The sequence below is a fragment of the Gracilinanus agilis genome, chromosome 2 (assembly GCF_016433145.1).
Source record: "Gracilinanus agilis isolate LMUSP501 chromosome 2, AgileGrace, whole genome shotgun sequence".
Classification (NCBI taxonomy): domain Eukaryota; kingdom Metazoa; phylum Chordata; class Mammalia; order Didelphimorphia; family Didelphidae; genus Gracilinanus; species Gracilinanus agilis.
In genome coordinates this window covers 184082533-184094985 of record NC_058131.1, presented here as the reverse complement: position 1 = coordinate 184094985, position 12453 = coordinate 184082533, and the positions used below count along the sequence as shown (strand labels likewise).

The window sequence follows — 12453 nt, the reverse complement described above, 5'->3', positions numbered from 1 at the left end:
TTTGTAATTTTCTCTAACTCTTGCTTGGTTTTAAATTCTTTCCTTTCCCAAAGATCTGACAAGTATACTATTCTGTGTTCATTTAACTTATTTATAGTTTCCCTCTTTATATTCAAGTCATTCACCCATTCTGAATTTATCTTGGTGTAGGGTGTGAGATGTTGATCTAAACCTAATCTCTTCCATATTGTTTTCCAAGTTTCAAAAATATGGAATGCTTCACAAATTTGCGTGTCATCCTTGCACAGGGGCCATGCTAATCTTCTCTGTATCATTCCAATTTTAGTATATGTGCTGCCGAAGGGAGCACCTTCTCCTATCTTTTAATAACTCCTGGTTCTCTGATTAGTAGGAAAAATGGAAAAATGGGGTGTTATCAAATGCCATACCCTTTTACCTCATAGAAATGAATCCTCATTCCTCTGTTTTCCACAAGGAATTGTTTAACTGTAGAATTTATGTCCTTGTGTTGGGTTAGTCTTGTCAACTTGTGGCCTGCGCTGTTTTGTCCTTTGACAAAAAGGAAGAAGCCAAGGAAGGAAAGCAGTGACCTAAAATGTCAAATTATAAAGAGCTTTAAAAAGTGCTTATTTTGTTTGGTCTTTGTTTAAATTCTCCTTCATATGATCTAATATTCTACACCCAAGAGTCTTCATTTTTCTGGGGGTCAGTTATCAACCAACCAACAATGACTGATTAAGCATCTGCTATATACCAGCCACTATAATGGTAAGTTCAAAGAATAAAACTACCCTTACTCACGAGCTTACATTTTAATGAAGGAACCAAAGCTCATGCACGTGCATGCATATGTGTGTGTGTGATAAATATAAAGTAAATTGAATACAAAAATACAGAGAGTAGTTAAATATGAGGTAGTTTGGTATGGAAGATGCTAATTTAGAGGATCATGAAAGGCTTCAAATAGAAGATCATCCTTTATTCTGGCAAATCTATGTGCACACATTTGCAAGTCTCCTGTTTTTTTTTAATATTGATTTAGCATGATGACATTGATCTTGATTAGCATTTCTTGCTTCCATCTATTTGAATGTTTGTCATAATCACATTTGTATCATCCACTTTCTTTTTCAAATTAGAAAGAAAGTCAATCATACCTTCTTCAAAAAACCTCATGTATTTTCTAATCATTTGTGCATGTGTCCAAGCCTTCCAAGAAAGAATCAGTAGAATCAAATGCTTTGTCAAAATTAAATAGAACCCCTTCTTCAAAAAGATAAGGTATTACCAAAAAGGTAAGGTCTATCATCTGGAACACTATATTCAGTTGATAGGGTGCCATATTTTATAAAAGGCATTGACAAGCTTTTGTGCACATAGGAAAGAATGATCAGTAGGTTGTGGGACCTTGAGATCATGCCATAAATGATTAGTTGGAGGAACTGAGGTTGTTCAGTCTGAAGAAGATCTAAGAAGGCACATAAATATTGCCTTCATGGGTGAGAGGGGTTATTTCATGAGGAAGCATAGTTATTTGGCTCCGGTAGACAGAAAAACATTTAGGGAAGCAGATAATTTCCTTGAAAGGAAAAATATTCCAGATTTCTGGACCAGAAGTGCCATTTCCCCATCATCAGCTTTTCAAGTCAGACTAAAAAGTCTTTTGATAACTCTTGGGCTTTTTCTTCTTTGTAGGCTTCAGGCTCTTATCTTGCTCCCAGTAGTCTGGTATAAATATGAGACCAGTCTTTCTCCATTCTCCAAAGACAACTAGGTGACTACCTCTTGACCATCCAGGTCCAGGTTCAGACAAATGACAAAGAGATGCTGACTCAGGACGAGGCTATGGCTGAGAAACAGCCTCCTGAATTTCCTTCCAAAGAAATTGAGAGCTTTGCTCTCAGCTCAAAGGACAAGAAACTTAGGTTCTAGTCTTGACTGGGCCTCTAAGTACTGGACATCATTTAAGTTCTTCCCCTATTCTAGAATTAATTTCCTTTTTTTGTCAAATGATAGGGTTTAGAGTAAATGATTTCTAAGATTCTTTCCTACCTTGACTTTTCTATATTCTACTTTTCTAATGCTTATAGGTATAAAGGGCTTTAGATATAGACTAAGATGAAATAGGAAGCTACTTCCTGAGTCCATTCAGAAAGCTATAAGAGATTTATTCTTGCCTAATTACAGAGCTTCCTAGGCTGTAAAGTGAGGTATTTAGAAGGAAAGGAAGAAGGGCAAAGGCAGCAATTATGGGTGGAATATGTAGTCAAGATTGGGGCTCACATACTGAATGAGATTATAGAGAACTGATTCCCAAAATGTACATTTGGAGCATGAGACAAAGGTCAGAGGTAAAGACCTGAGCCAGTGTAAGAGGTTATGGATGTCTTAAAAGTCATAGGATCATAAACATAGAGCTGTGATTTAGAAGCCATCTAATCTAATTCTCTCATTTTACATATAAAGAAATTCATGCCCAAAGAAATCAACTGTCTTGCCTAAGATCACACAGGAAATTAAGTGACAGAGTTAAAATTCAAATGCCGGTTCTCTGACACCAAGTCCAGCATCCTTTTCACTGTGCCATGTTGTGAGATATCTAGAAATATTGGCAACCAAACTTATTGGGGTTGGAGTTATGAGACTTCAGTTTTGAATAGCTTCTCTGATATTTATTAATAAAGTGAATTTAGACAACTGCTTTCTTAGTTCTCATTCATTCTTTTTTTAGCCCTTGCTCCCTCCAGTGGTCATAGCCAAATTTTGAGGAGAGTCTTATAGTACTCTCTCAGTAACCTCTGTTACTTAACAAATACCATAGGGCATAGAATAATTTGGATATGGATGGCATCAATATTTGGCATCATCTTTTTGGCCCTTTAGTTCCTGCTCCATTGAGGAAGTAGTTGATAAGTACTCTAAGCCAAAGTCAGTTTTTGGGGTTCTACTAGAAATGTCATATAATATTAGACAAACATTCAAACTTTCACTTCCAAGTGGATAAATGGCCATTTCCCTTCTGACAGCCAACCATTAGGAAATGGCACATGCATCTACCTTTGCTTATTGACATCTCCCTTATTGAGAAGTCCTTCTTCTTCTCCCCCAATTTCTCCTCCTGGGGTACTTACCAATTATCTCCTCTCCTTGCCTTTCTTCATTTTCTTCCCTTCCCTTCCTTCCCATCCCCTTTTCTACTCTTTTTTTCTTTGCCTCATTTGCTGTATGATCAATCCTACTTCTATCCTATCAAAATCAGTAAATCAGTATGATGGCCTTAAGATTCAACTTTAGATAAAGTGAGGGTTTTGATCCATCAGGGAGAATTATCTTGGCTTTCTCTAGTAGTATCACTCTGACAAATGTCAAGACTTCTGGAGGCTTCTGAGGCACTGTGGGAGGTACCTGTTACTTTCCAGTGGCACTGACTCTTTTCTCTTTTTTTAGATCTTCAGCAGAGAAAAACACTACCTGCTATTGCAGAATTCATCCCTGTCATCTTAGGGAAAGGCATTCTAGGAAATGCCAGATCAATGGTATATATCACCTATTTTGCTATCATTAACTCAAAGAAATTCAGGAACCAATTAGAACATACAAAAGAGAATCATCATCCATCCTTGTAATCCTCCAAAATATATTTTTAGCATCAAGCTGATGGTGTTAGCCTGGTTCTGTGTGTATGTCTGACTTCTGACTATTTTTCCATGATTATCTATGAAGTTGTATCAATTATGGGAGAAAACAGTAGCTGTATGGTAAATTACACTCCAGATTTGATCCCATTTCATGTAGGGTGATAGAATTTACAAATAAAGGATATTGCCTCCCCCCCCCCTCTCTCTCTCACACACACACACACACACACACACACACACACACACACACACACACACACACACAGCTGCCCCTAAGTTCTCCCACTCTACAAATAACATATCCCCCTAGGTTAATACTAATCCATTTTATTAATGTACCTCATCCCTATTTTCCTCCATGAAGTATGATATGTGTACAGGGGTGGAGGGAAGAGGTAGTGGTCACCATAGAATACAGGTGGTAACCAAGCTCATCTCCTTATTAAGCAAATTAATGCTGACTATACTAGAAAAGGGGACTTCTACGAGAGTTCCAGCACACACCCTGCTGGCTTTTGCTTTCCTCCATTCACTTTACTCATGATTATCTCCCTAATGTCACAGAAATTTACCCACTGCCTCAATTTAAACAATTAAGATAAATAAAGTCAAAAGCCAAATTTCTCCAAGTCAAGGTAGAATTTTAGAGTTTATTGGAAGAGGGCCAAGTCCTCCATATAAACCCAGACACTGCGTGCCAATTACAGTTAGAAACCAGCAGTCAACCCATGCTCGGCAGCAGAGACCTGGTTTTTATACAAGACAATGACAAAGTGAATATTGTCAAACAAGGATGATGATTTTATCACAAGACGCAGCATCAGGTTGACACTTTTGGAAACCGTTACCCAACTACAAAGCTGATTGGCTAGTTTAGTTTATTAAAGGAAAACCCATATTAGTCTTAAGGTCAAATCACAAGACAACACCTTTATTAAGAAATACTGATGACCATTATCTCAGGGCTCATCTGATCTGTTGGGAGATGGTTATTTCCAAATGGAAAAGGGGGAGCATTCTTGTACCATATCAGACATGATGCAGCATTCCGGGGCCCGAAACTCATATGGTCAGCATCTTATGATAGAAGGGAAATAGGACTTAGGGAGGGGTTGGAAACTCCCATAGAAGCAGTTTTATGCTTTAGTTAGAGACCCTTATAAACTAATGAATTCTATTAATTGTAATTAAGATTATAATGGAATTATACTAATCACTTTAGAATCACAATATTGATTAGGATTAAACTTATTACTATCACTTAAATCAAATCAAGTATCAGGGGGTAGGGGTCTTTCTTCCCAACAATAAAGTCTCAGCTCCTAGCACCCAAACATTTGTCCATATATTTTTGCAGAGGGCCTCTGTTGGTGAGCCTATTTTTTAATCAAAAAAAAAAAAAAAACATTTATTAAGGACATGGAAGGTAGAACAGTGGGTCCTAGGGAGAGTTATAAAGACAAAAGAGTCATGGTCTCTGCCCTCAGGAACCTCACAATGCAGCTCCTATAGAGTCATGGGATCTAGAGTTTGGAGAGATCTTGGAAATCATAGATTATAGAAGAACAACTAAGGCTGCAAATTTTAAATAACAAAGTCAAGACTTGGGTGTCGCCCATAGTGTTCACAGCCCATAGTGTTCATTCCACCATATATACTATCCTCTAGACAACAATGAATAAATGGATTTTTAAATTTAAAAAAAATTATTAAGCATTTACTATGGACCAGGCACTGGCTATACTAATACTGAAAAAAAAGATGAAATTTTAAAAGTTGAAACATTCTAATTAGGAAAGACAACACATATAGAGTTTTAACCATAGAAGGAATTGTTCTGGACAAGGAAGAGTGGGAAAAATGTAGAAAATGTTGTCATGTTGGAGGAAAGATTACTCTAAGAAGAAATACCAAGGAAGTTTCATGGAGGTGACATTTGAGTTGGTCTTAAAGAATGAGAAAGAAGAAGACAAATCCTTTGGGAAAGGGACACTAGGCAGAGAGAATTGTACTCTGGCTAAATCCTGAGGCATTACAAATAAAAAAACTAGGAGATTTGCAGACAGCTATATTGAGACCAGACTGTTAAGAGCCCTGAATGTTGGGTTAGTAAATTGAACCTTTTTCTGTAGATGTTGGGGAGCCACTTGCAGGTGTCTGGACAGAGTAGCAATACAATTAAAATAATAATTTGGAAGACCATCTTCTAAAAATGTATAAATGGCTAGAGGGCAAAAGAATGATTAAGAGGATATAGCAAGTTAATAGGTAATAAGAGTTAGAGAACCTGATGACTAGGTCTAGACAACTGATTCTTCTCTCTAAATTATCAGGCATATAAGTCCATGGAAAGTTAGAGTAGCAAACTCATTTTTTGGTATAGTAGGAAAGAGCATGGGATCCTGACCACTACTAGTTCTATTCCTTATTATCTTGAGAGACCTTGGATCTGTTTACTTATCTGCTCAATGAAGTAGTTGGGCTAGATGTTCTTGAAGGTCACCAAGAACCCCCTGAGTAAAAAATACCTATGAAATCCTCTTTATAGCTTTGCTTTTCTTAAAGCACCTAAATGGGGCTGAAAATAGAAATGGAAAAAGGGAAGAAGCCCTTCTACCAGTAAGTATTCCTATTTTGTGACTTCTCTTTTGATTTTCTACTATTTTCTTCTTTCAAACGGTTCATAAAAACCTAAGCATCTGGAGACTTCGTGGTTAAGATGGTGGCAGAGTAAAAAGCAGCTGCTTAACCTCTCCTAACCGAAACATATAGGACTCCTCAAGAAGACATAAAAACAAATCCAGAGGAATGAAGGGATTCCACAACAGGGCACAGCATTGAACGTACATGGAATTGTGGCATTTCCATGCTATAAGGAAGTGAAACAGCTCTCACTAAAACGCGAGCTGAGGGACCCACCCTCACCCCACACCACCTACAATGCCAAAGCCAGCTCACAAGAACTAGAACAAGCTTGGGGCACCCATTAAGTCCTTGGCAGCTACCTGGGGTCACCAGGGCCTGTTCCTGAAAGCAGAAAGACTTAAGACCCCAAGAGGCTAAAGAATGTATGGATTTTGAACAAAGACCCTGAGCTCAGGCTCAAGTGAAGGCTCCTGGGTCCATGGATCCTCAGCGCAGGAGCGGACTCGGATCTTGAGCACAGGAGTGGACTTTGAGTGAGGACCCAGTGCAGAGGGATGTACAACTGTGGAAATAGCACCCTGAAACTGTTAAAGGAGCCTCGGACAGAGGAACAAGCAAGGGGACCACCAGAAGGCTTGACTCTGAAAAGAACTAGATCTGAGACTTCGGGAGCCTAGAGAGCACAAACAGACCCTGGGTGTGAGGATAAAACCTGAGAGGGCACAGGGCTAACAATGGCAAATCAGAGACAAGAACCTCAAAAGAGAAATATCATCAAGAAGAAATCTGTAACACTCAACAACATTTACACAGAGAAAATCCAGACAACAGAGCAAACATCAGAGGAGAACAAACAAGTAAGCACATCTAAACCTTCCCAAAATAATGAAAACTGATCACAAGCTATTGAAGAGTTCAAATCTGAGATGATGAGAAAGATGGAAGAGATCTGACAAGAAAATAACAGTTTAAAAGGCAGAACTACACAATTGGAAACTGAGGCAGGTCAATTGAAGACCAGAATTGACCAGAATGAAAAGAAAAACCAAAATATTATAGCCAAAAACGAAAAGATTATAATTGAAAACCAGTCCCTAAAGGTTAGAATTGAGCAATTAGAAGCTAATGATCTCTCAAGACAGAAAGAACAAATAAAACAAAGTCAAAAGACAGATAAAAAAAGAAGGAAACATGAAATAGCTCAATGATAAATTGACAGATCAAGAAAACAGGGCTAGAAGAGACAATTTGAGAATCATTGGTCTTCCTGAAAATGCAGAAATTAATAGAAATTTGGACTCCATACTAAAAGAAATTATTCAGCAAAAATGCCCTGAAGTTATACAACAAACGGGTAATATAGACATTGAAAGGATCGATAGATCACCCTCTACACTAGACCCTGAAAGGACAACCCCCAGGAATATAATAGCCAAATTTAAGAGCTTCCAAGTAAAAGAAAAATCTTACAAGAAGCCAGAAAGAGACAATTCAAATATCAAGGAGCACCAATCAGGATCACACAGGATCAGGCAGCCTCCACACTAAAAGATCGCAAAGCTTGGAATATGATATTCAGAAAGTTAAGAGAACTGGGTCTACAACCATGGATCATCTACTCATCAAAACTGACTATATACTTCCAGGGGAAAGTTTGGGCATTCAACAAGATAGAAGATTCCAAGTATTTGCACAGAAAAGACCAGGACTAAATGGAAAGTTCGATATCCAACCACAAAAATCAAGAGAAATATTAAAAGGTAAATAAGAAACAGAGGGGAAAGAAAGAAAAGTCTTATTTTTTAAATTTGCCTCTTTAAGGGCTTCAATAAGATCTAATTATTTGTATTCCTATGTGGAGAAATGTTATATATAATTCACTGTAGTGAACTTTATTCACTATTATGTAATCAGAAGAATTATACATAGGGAGAGGTTGGAATACTAAATGGTTTAAGATGATATGGGAGGTGGGAAAGAGGAGGGTGAATAGTAGAGGACACCAAGAAAAACTTGAATGAATAAGAAAAATAGGATAATCTATTACACACAAAGAGGGCAAGGGAAGGGAAATGGATGAATACTATTATAAGAAGGAGAGGAAGAGAGCATTAAGAGGTAATATTTAAACCTTACTCTCAGTGTAAATAACCCTGAGAGGGAAGAGTAGCTATATCCATTGGGATATAAAACTCTATTTAACCCTACTGAGAAACTCAGAAGGGATTAACCAAGGGGAGCAGGGGAGTGGGGAGGTCAAAAAAGGTAGGGGACAAGAAGGGGGAGGGAATTCATTAGGCCTTAAAAATAAAAAGAGGGGAATAATAAGGAAGTGGGTAGAAAGGGAAGTTAATCTAGGGAGGGGACAAGGATTACTGGCTTAAAGCAAACCACTGGTTTAAAAGGAAATAGTTTAAGAAGGGGTAGAACTAGGAGAGGATACCAAAATGTTGGCAAATACACAACTGATAATTATAATTCTGAATGTGAATGGGATGAACTCACCCATAAAATAGAAGCAAATAGCCGAGTAGATTAGAAACCAAAATCCCACCATATGTTGTCTACAAGAAACACATATGAGGTGGGAGGACATACACAGGTTTAAGGTAAAGGACTTGAACAAAATCTTTTGGGCATCAAATGAGAAAAAGAAGGCTGGAGTGGTGATTATGATTTCTGACAAAGCCAAAGTCAAAATAGATGTGATTAAAAAAGACAGGGAAGGTCATTACATTCTGATTAAAGGCAGCATAGACAATGAGGAAATAACAGTGCTCAATATGTATGCACCGGACTGCTGCTTTTGCTGAGATCTTTGGAGATTACTCCTTAGGATTTGGTATTGTCCCCACTACCCCCTCTCTTGGTTTGGTAATGGCCTGCATTCTAGCCCTCCACGTGTTCTCTAAAGAGGTAATTTAGGCAACCCCAACCCCCACAGGCTCTACACATGGGTATTTTCTACAAAACTGACATGAGCCTTTCTCTAACCCTGAGCCCACGTGGACCTAGCCTTTACCCTTAATCAGGCCACATGGCCTATTCACCCCCATACCTGCTCAGAACTTTGAACTGAGAGCAAAGACTAATTAAAAAAAAACTGCTTAAACCCAGCAGAACTCAATCAAAAGAACCTTAAATCGAACAAGGGGTGAACTTTTAAACCTCGGAACTGAATGAGTTTTATTTCTGTTTTAGAGAGACTGTATCATACTATATTTTGCTAATTAGTTTTGTAAATTAATCTTGCTTATTTCATTGATTTTCCTGTTGCACTGAATCATTTTAAGTTAATGTAGTTTGTGGCTACTAGATTAATTCTGTTTATGATTTTATTGTAATTCCCAAATAATGAAAAAAAATATTAGAACTGGTAAGAGGTTTTGACCAGCTTGTTATCTGATACTCATATTATATTTCCTAATTTATTTCAGGTTTCATTTTTACTGTAATCAACAACAATGCTATGTTCTCATACCATTTGAAAGTTACACATTTTAAAAGTTATAAATTGCCTTAATTTTGTTCGACTTTGGAGAGTTTGGTGATTGCCTTGTGATTTAAATTGTAATTTTATGAGAGGTCTTTTAAAAATTTACTTTAGATGCTTAGTACCCTTCTGTATAAATGATAAGGTTTTTATGTGTTTATTTTAAAGAATTGTGGTCTTAAAGGATAAGCTTTATATATTTTATTGTGAAGAATTGTTAATTGTTGTCTTATATATATTTTTATATAGGTCTGTTTTAGCCTTTTTTTATCAGAAGGGTCTAGAATTCTTGAGGATAATTTAGACCAGAAGGTTTTTTTTTTAATATCAGGTTTTTATATGGAAGCAGTAACAAAATTTGTTGAGAAACCCTTAGCCAAGGTTTAAAAGTTGTAACAAGTATATGATTCTTTGAACATGATTGTTTATTGTTTTAAAATGTGTTATTAGAAATATGGTACTCTATTTGAATGTGCATTGTGAATCTGCTATTTTGTAGAACCCACTTTTTCTCACAGAAAATCTCATTTTGGGTACCAAAACCCTTCTAGTTCTAAGCTGTATATATATTTTTGATTTTTTAAAACATTTTTTTTATAGAGCAATTGATTTTTCCTTTTTCTCATCTTATGCTGGAAGTACATATATAATCATTATTTATCCTTTTTTTTGATTCTACAGCGAAATAAGCTCAGTGCAAATACCTGAGCCTGAGCCTGAGACTATGGGATTGTGATTTAATGCCTCTCTGATTCCAGGAGAAGTGCCGAGCCACATGGTCAGAGACCTGACTAAAAGATATGCATGGATTGCAGAGTTCTATGCCAATACTTTAGGGCTTGGAAATTAGGGTTTGAGTCCTGGAGTCCCAGTCTTTTCTAAAACTTTAGAGGACATGGGTCCCCTCAACTTAAATTCCTAGTGAAGCACCTAAGATTGACTATCATTTAATGTCTCATTCCCTGAGAAGAGGCAAGGAAAAATCAGATCAAAGAAAGGCATTTCCCTTATTCCTCTATATATAGAGAGTAAATGGCAATTTTTCTGTAGTCCTGGCCCTAAATGGGTTATAGCATACTGCTTAAATCTCTTTCATTTGGCCTTGAATCAAAGGCCTGTTTATTTCCCCTACATTTTTTGCACATTTTACATTTCGTTCACAAGTTAATTTTTTCTCCTTTTTTTTGAATTTTATTCTTTTTATTTTTTTTTATTATTTCTTTTGTCAATTGATTTCATGCACGCCCATGACTCACTTAGCCATGCATCCTTGGCTGACTTTTTCAGGGAATAATGTGTTAGTTAAATATTTTCCTCAGGGGGGTGTGTGTTAAGTTTTTATAATCATAATGTCTGAACTATAATCTATATTGCAAGTCAATTTTTACTCCTTTCGAAGTAAACTCAGGGGGGTAATGTTAATTCTCAGAAGGAAATGTATGTTTTATAATCTATAATGTAAAGTTTAAATTCTTTGAAAGTAATTTCAGGATAAGGATTTTGCCATCTCCCCAGAATCCAGACGACAAACCTGTTTGGTAGAGGCACCAAAAGATGCCTGAAGAGCCTTCACTGGATCATGAAGATCCAATTTGAACTTTGGGGCGCAGTTGATCTGAACTATGGGGTTGGATGCATTTATTTTGAATGGACAGTTTATGCCAGAAAGGGGGACTGCCCTCTTAATGGTTTTTTGTCAATGTACCGAACATTAGTTTTGTTCTTTCTCCCTTTTATCTCTAAATTATTGTAAACTCTAATTTGATTATATTTTCCTGATCCATTGGGGAGATTTATCTCCCAAAGGATCACAGGGGGGTAATGTGTCAGTTAAAATCACCTGGGGTTCTATTTCAAAGGATTGAACCTCAATATAGTGTTTGACAAACTTCTGTGGACCTGTGGGGGTCCTGAAAACTACATTTGCCGTGGTCCAACGGGTTTCATGGGTTTCCTGTTTTGGATGACGTATTAAAGGTGAGGGACTGTTTTAAGTAGGGGGTAGTGACTTGGAACTTCCTTTTTTAGCTACCTGAGCGCTCGGGGAGAAGAAAGGTAAATGGCAGGGGTGAGGTTGAAATAAGTTTCTTACAGACACATGGTCAGTTAATCTCTATCAGCATGGCTTTTATTAAAATACTACTCTCCCTTTTGATCTCGGCCCTCATCATTTTTAATCATAACAATTCCTACTAAACACTCTGGAAAGTATAGGAATAGAAGGACCTTTCCTAAAAATAATAAGCAGTATATACCTAAAACCATCAGCAAGCATCATATGCAATGGGGATAAATTAGAAGCCTTCCCAATAAGATCAGGAATGAAACAAGGATGCCCATTATCACTTCTATTATTCAACATAGTACTAGAAACACTAGCAGTAGCAATTAGAGAAGAAAAAGAAATTGAAGGTATCAAAATATGCAAGGAGGAGACTAAGCTATCACTCTCTGCAGATGGTATGATTGTATACTTTAAAAATCCTAGGGAATCAACTAAGACACTGGTAGAAATTTTAATCAACAACTTTAGCAAAGTTGCAGGATACAAAATAAATGCACATAAATCATCAGCATTTCTATATATTTCCAACACACTAGAGCAGCAAGAAGTAGAAAGAGAAACACCATTTAAAATCACCCTAGACAATATAAAATACTTAGGAATCAAACACAGCAATTATATGAAAAAAACTACAAGACACTTTCCAAACA

At 37.0% G+C, this 12453-nt stretch overlaps 1 non-coding gene across 1 annotated transcript; it reads right to left on the bottom strand.

The window, feature by feature from the left end:
- Positions 1–203: 203 nt before the first annotated feature.
- LOC123238298 lies at positions 204–310 on the bottom strand. Its single transcript, XR_006505501.1, has one exon. It is a non-coding gene; the product is annotated as a U6 spliceosomal RNA (small nuclear RNA).
- Positions 311–12453: the final 12143 nt, after the last annotated feature.